The 6,230-nt window shown below is 33.1% G+C and overlaps 1 non-coding gene across 1 annotated transcript; it reads left to right on the top strand.

Annotated features, from left to right (window-relative positions):
- The first annotated feature begins 5,713 nt into the window (after positions 1 to 5,713).
- Positions 5,714 to 5,786, top strand: TRNAH-GUG (transfer RNA histidin (anticodon GUG)). The gene has a single exon. It is a non-coding gene; the product is annotated as a tRNA-His (tRNA).
- The last annotated feature ends 444 nt before the right edge of the window (positions 5,787 to 6,230 follow it).

The following is a 6,230-nucleotide window of genomic DNA, read 5'->3' as shown; positions in this document are numbered from 1 at the left end:
AAAATTGAATTTGAACAGTTTTTTGAATGAATATCGTTACATTTGCTTGAATTAAAGCAAAAAGTACAAAAATAATGGTTTCAGTGGTTATATTTGAAAATAGTGAAAAAATTCTCAAAATGTGCTTCTCTGGCCGAGAAACGTCGATTTTGAAAATGTTATTAAAAATCGAGGTACATTTTTATTTATTGATCAATCGAGATGAAATCACTTTTAATGAGTATTTTATAGGTAATTAAGCTGAATTCTGTCAAAAATTTGTCCAGAAAAAAATGCATTCAAAAGTGTACCGAAAAAATCGCATGTTTTTTCTTCAAGATACAAAATCCGTGACAACGATTTCTTATTGAAAATTGAATTTGAACAGTTTTTTGAATAAATATCGTTACATTTGCTTGAATTAAAGCAAAAAATACAAAAATAATGGTTTCAGTGGTTATATTTGAAAATAGTGAAAAAATTCTCAAAATGTGCTTCTCTGGCCGAGAGACGTCGATTTTGAAAATGTTATTAAAAATCGAGGTACATTTTTATTTATTGATCAATCGAGATGAAATCACTTTTAATGAGTATTTTATAGGTAATTAAGCTGAATTCGGTCAAAAATTTGTCCAGAAAAAAATGCATTCAAAAGTGTACCGAAAAAATCGCGTGTTTTTTTTCTTCAAGATACAAAATCCGAGACAACGATTTCTTATTGAAAATTAAACTTGACCAGTTTTTTGAACGAATATTGTTATATTTGCTTGAATTAAAGCAAAAAGTACAAAAATAATGGTTTCAGTGGTTATATTTGAAAATAGTGAAAAAATTCTCAAAATGTGCTTCTCTGGCCGAGAAACGTCGATTTTGAAAATGTTATTAAAAATCGAGGTACATTTTTATTTATTGATCAATCGAGATGAAATCACTTTTAATGAGTATTTTATAGGTAATTAAGCTGAATTCGGTCAAAAATTTGTCCAGAAAAAAATGCATTCAAAAGTGTACCGAAAAAATCGCATGTTTTTTTTCTTCAAGATACAAAATCCGTGACAACGATTTCTTATTGAAAATTGAATTTGAACAGTTTTTTGAATGAATATCGTTACATTTGCTTGAATTAAAGCAAAAAGTACAAAAATAATGGTTTCAGTGGTTATTTTTGAAAATAGTGAAAAAAAACTCAAACTGTGCTTCTCTGGCCGAGAAACGTCGATTTTGAAAATGTTATTAAAAATCAAAGTACATTTTTATTTATTGATGAATTGAGATGAAATCACTTTTAATGAGTATTTTATAGGTAATTAAGCTGAATTCGGTCTAAAATTTGTCCAGAAAAAAATGCATTCAAAAGTGTACCGAAAAAATCGCATGTTTTTTTCTTCAAGATACAAAATCCGTGACAACGATTTCTTATTGAAAATTGAATTTGAACAGTTTTTTCAATGAATATCGTTACATTTGCTTGAATTAAAGCAAAAAGTACAAAAATAATGGTTTCAGTGGTTATATTTGAAAATAGTGAAAAAATTCTCAAAATGTGCTTCTCTGGCCGAGAAACGTCGATTTTGAAAATGTTATTAAAAATCGAGGTACATTTTTATTTATTGATCAATCGAGATGAAATCACTTTTAATGAGTATTTTATAGGTAATTAAGCTGAATTCGGTCAAAAATTTGTCCAGAAAAAAATGCATTCAAAAGTGTACCGAAAAAATCGCATGTTTTTTCTTCAAGATACAAAATCCGTGACAACGATTTCTTATTGAAAATTGAATTTGAACAGTTTTTTGAATAAATATCGTTACATTTGCTTGAATTAAAGCAAAAAATACAAAAATAATGGTTTCAGTGGTTATATTTGAAAATAGTGAAAAAATTCTCAAAATGTGCTTCTCTGGCCGAGAGACGTCGATTTTGAAAATGTTATTAAAAATCGAGGTACATTTTTATTTATTGATCAATCGAGATGAAATCACTTTTAATGAGTATTTTATAGGTAATTAAGATGAATTCGGTCAAAAATTTGTCCAGAAAAAAATGCATTCAAAAGTGTACCGAAAAAATCGCGTGTTTTTTTCTTCAAGATACAAAATCCGAGACAACGATTTCTTATTGAAAATTAAACTTGACCAGTTTTTTGAACGAATATTGTTATATTTGCTTGAATTAAAGCAAAAAGTACAAAAATAATGGTTTCAGTGGTTATATTTGAAAATAGTGAAAAAATTCTCAAAATGTGCTTCTCTGGCCGAGAAACGTCGATTTTGAAAATGTTATTAAAAATCGAGGTACATTTTTATTTATTGATCAATCGAGATGAAATCACTTTCAATGAGTATTTTATAGATAATTAAGCTGAATTCGGTCAAAAATTTGTCCAGAAAAAAATGCATTCAAAAGTGTACCGAAAAAATCCCGTGTTTTTTTTCTTCAAGATACAAAATCCGTGACAACGATTTCTTATTGAAAATTGAATTTGAACAGTTTTTTGAATGAATATCGTTACATTTGCTTGAATTAAAGCAAAAAGTACAAAAATAATGGTTTCAGTGGTTATTTTTGAAAATAGTGAAAAAAAACTCAAACTGTGCTTCTCTGGCCGAGAAACGTCGATTTTGAAAATGTTATTAAAAATCAAAGTACATTTTTATTTATTGATGAATCGAGATGAAATCACTTTTAATGAGTATCATATAGGTAATTAAGCTGAATTCGGTCAAAAATTTGTCCAGAAAAAAATGCATTCCAAAGTGTACTGAAAAAATCGCATGTTTTTTTTCTTCAAGATACAAAATCCGTGACAACGATTTCTTATTGAATATTGAATTTGACCAGTTTTTTGAACGAATATTGTTATATTTGCTTGAATTAAAGCAAAAAGTACAAAAATAATGGTTTCAGTGGTTATATTTGAAAATAGTGAAAAAATTCTCAAAATGTGCTTCTCTGGCCGAGAAACGTCGATTTTGAAAATGTTTTTAAAAATCGAGGTACATTTTTATTTATTGATCAATCGAGATGAAATCACTTTAAATGAGTATTTTATAGATAATTAAGCTGAATTCGGTCAAAAATTTGTCCAGAAAAAAATGCATTCGAAAGTGTACCGAAAAAATCGCATGTTTTTTTTCTTCAAGATACAAAATCCGTGACAACGATTTCTTATTGAAAATTGAATTTGAACAGTTTTTTGAATGAATATCGTTACATTTGCTTGAATTAAAGCAAAAAGTACAAAAATAATGGTTTCAGTGGTTATATTTGAAAATAGTGAAAAAAAAACTCCAAATGTGCTTCTCTGGCCGAGAAACGTCGATTTTAAAAATGTTATTAAAAATCGAAGTACATTTTTATTTATTGATGAATCGAGATGAAATCACTTTTAATGAGTATCATATAGGTAATTAAGCTGAATTCGGTCAAAAATTTGTCCAGAAAAAAATGCATTCAAAAGTGTACCGAAAAAATCGCATGTTCTTTTTCTTCAAGATACAAAATCCGTGACAACGATTTCTTATTGAAAATTGAGTTTGAACATTTTTTTGAATGAATATCGTTACATTTGCTTGAATTAAAGCAAAAAGTACAAAAATAATGGTTTCAGTGGTTATATTTGAAAATAGTGAAAAAATTCTCAAAATGTGCTTCTCTGGCCGAGAAACGTCGATTTTAAAAATGTTATTAAAAATCGAAGTACATTTTTATTTATTGATGAATCGAGATGAAATCACTTTTAATGAGTATCATATAGGTAATTAAGCTGAATTCGGTCAAAAATTTGTCCAGAAAAAAATGCATTCAAAAGTGTACCGAAAAAATCGCATGTTCTTTTTCTTCAAGATACAAAATCCGTGACAACGATTTCTTATTGAAAATTGAATTTGAACATTTTTTTGAATGAATATCGTTACATTTGCTTGAATTAAAGCAAAAAGTACAAAAATAATGGTTTCAGTGGTTATATTTGAAAATAGTGAAAAAATTCTCAAAATGTGCTTCTCTGGATGAGAAACGTCGATTATGAAAATGTTATTAGAAATCGAGGTACATTTTTATTTATTGATCAATAGAGATGAAATCACTTTCAATGAGTATTTTATAGATAATTAAGCTGAATTCGGTCAAAAATTTGTCCAGAAAAAAATGCATTCAAAAGTGTACCGAAAAAATCGCATGTTTTTTTTCTTCAAGATACAAAATCCGTGACAACGATTTCTTATTGAAAATTGAATTTGAACAGTTTTTTGGATGAATATCGTTACATTTGCTTGAAATAAAGCAAAAAGTATAAAAATAATGGTTTCAGTGGTTATATTTGAAAATAGTGAGCGGTGTTGTGAGATCTCAAATGTAACGTAAAAATCCAAAGTATTTCCACAGTACCTGACGAACAGTTAATTTTTGGGCTTCCATTGCGCAATGGTTAGCGCGTTCGGCTGTTAACCGAAAGGTTGGTGGTTCGTGCCCACCCGGGAGCGGTGTTGTGAGATCTCAAATGTAACGTAAAAATTCAAAGTTTTTCCACAATACCTGACGAACATTTAATTTTTCGGCTTCCGTTGCGCAATGGTTAGCGCGTACTGCTGTTAATAGAAAGGTTGGTGGTTCGAGCCCACTCGGGAGCGTTGTTGTTAGATCTCAAATGTAACGTAAAAATCAAAAGTTTTTCCACAATGCCTGACGAACAGTTAATTTTTGGGCTTCCATTGCGCAATGGTTAGCGCGTTCGGCTGTTAACCGAAAGGTTGGTGGTTCGAGCCCATCCGGGAGCGGTGTTGTGAGGTCTCATATGTAACGTAAAATGTCAGAGTTTTTCCACAGTACCTGACGACCATTTATTTTCTGAGCTTCCATGGCTCAATGGTTAGCACGTTCGGCGGTTAACCGAAAGGTTGTTGGTTCGAGCCCACCCGGGAGCGGTGTTGTGAGATCTAAGATGTGACGTAAAAAGTCAAAGTTTTTCAACAATACCTGACGACCATTTATTTTCTGATCTTCCATGGCTCAATGGTTAGCGCGTTCAGCTGTTATTCAAAAAACTGGTGGTTTGAGCCCTCCCGGGAGCGGTGTTGTGATATCTAAGATGTGACGTAAAAATCCAAAATCTTTCCACAAAACCTGACGAACATTTAATTTTTGGGCTTCCATGGCTCAATAGTTAGCGCGTTCGGCTTTTAACCGAAAGGTTGTTGGTTCGAGCCAGCCCCGGGAGTGGTGTTGTGAGATCTCAAATGTAACGTAAAAATCCAAACTTTTTCCACAATACCTGACGAACATTTAATTTTTGGGCTTCCGTGGCGCAGTTGTTAGCGCGTTCAGCTGCTATTCAAAAAACTGGTGGTTTGAGCCCTCCCGGGAGCGGTGTTGTGAGATCTCAAATGTAACGTAAAAATTCAAAGTTTTTCCACAATACCTCACGAACATTTAATTTTTGGGCTTCCGTTGCGCAATGGTTAGCGCGTTCAGCTGTTAATCGAAAGGTTGGTGGTTCGAGCCCACCCGGGAGCGGTGTTGTGAGGTCTCAGATGTGACGTAAAAAGTCAAAAATTTTCCACAATACCTGACGACCATTTATTTTCTGAGCTTCCATGGCTCAATGGTTAGCGCCTTCGGCTGTTAACCGAAAGGTTGGTGGTTCGAGCCCATCTGGGAGCGGTGTTGTGAGGTCCAGATGTGACGTAAAAAGTCAAAGTTTTTCCACAATACCTGACGAACATTTAATTTTTCGGCTTCCGTTGCGCAATAGTTAGCGCGTTCGGCTGTGAACCGAAAGGTTGGTGGTTCGAGCCCACCCGGGAGCGGTGTTGTGAGATCTCAAATGTAACGTAAAAATCCAAAATTTTTCCACAATAACTGACGAACATTTAATTTTTGGGCTTCCATTGCGCAATGGTTAGGGCGTTCGGCTGCTAACCGAAAGGTTGGTGGTTCGAGCCCATCCGGGAGCGGTGTTGTGAGGTCTCAGATGTAACGTAAAATGTCAAAGTTTTTCAACAATACCTGACGACCATTTATTTTCTGAGCTTCCATGGCTCAATGGTTAGCGCGTTCGGCTGTTAACCGAAAGGTTGGTGGTTCGTGCCCACCCGGGAGCGGTGTTGTGAGATCTAAGATGTAACGTAAAAATCCAAAATTTTTCCACAATACCTGACGAACATTTAATTTTTCGGCTTCTGTTGCGCAATGGTTAGCGCGTTCGGCTGTTAACCGAAAGGTTGGTGGTTCGTGCCCACCCGGGAGCGGTG

This window comes from Phalangium opilio, unplaced genomic scaffold, assembly GCF_054372755.1.
Source record: "Phalangium opilio isolate 3A_F unplaced genomic scaffold, DU_Popi_V2 ptg000082l_1, whole genome shotgun sequence".
In the NCBI taxonomy this organism is placed as follows: domain Eukaryota; kingdom Metazoa; phylum Arthropoda; class Arachnida; order Opiliones; family Phalangiidae; genus Phalangium; species Phalangium opilio.
The sequence above is the reverse complement of the archived record's forward strand: the minus strand, read 5'-3'. Positions and strand labels throughout refer to the sequence as shown.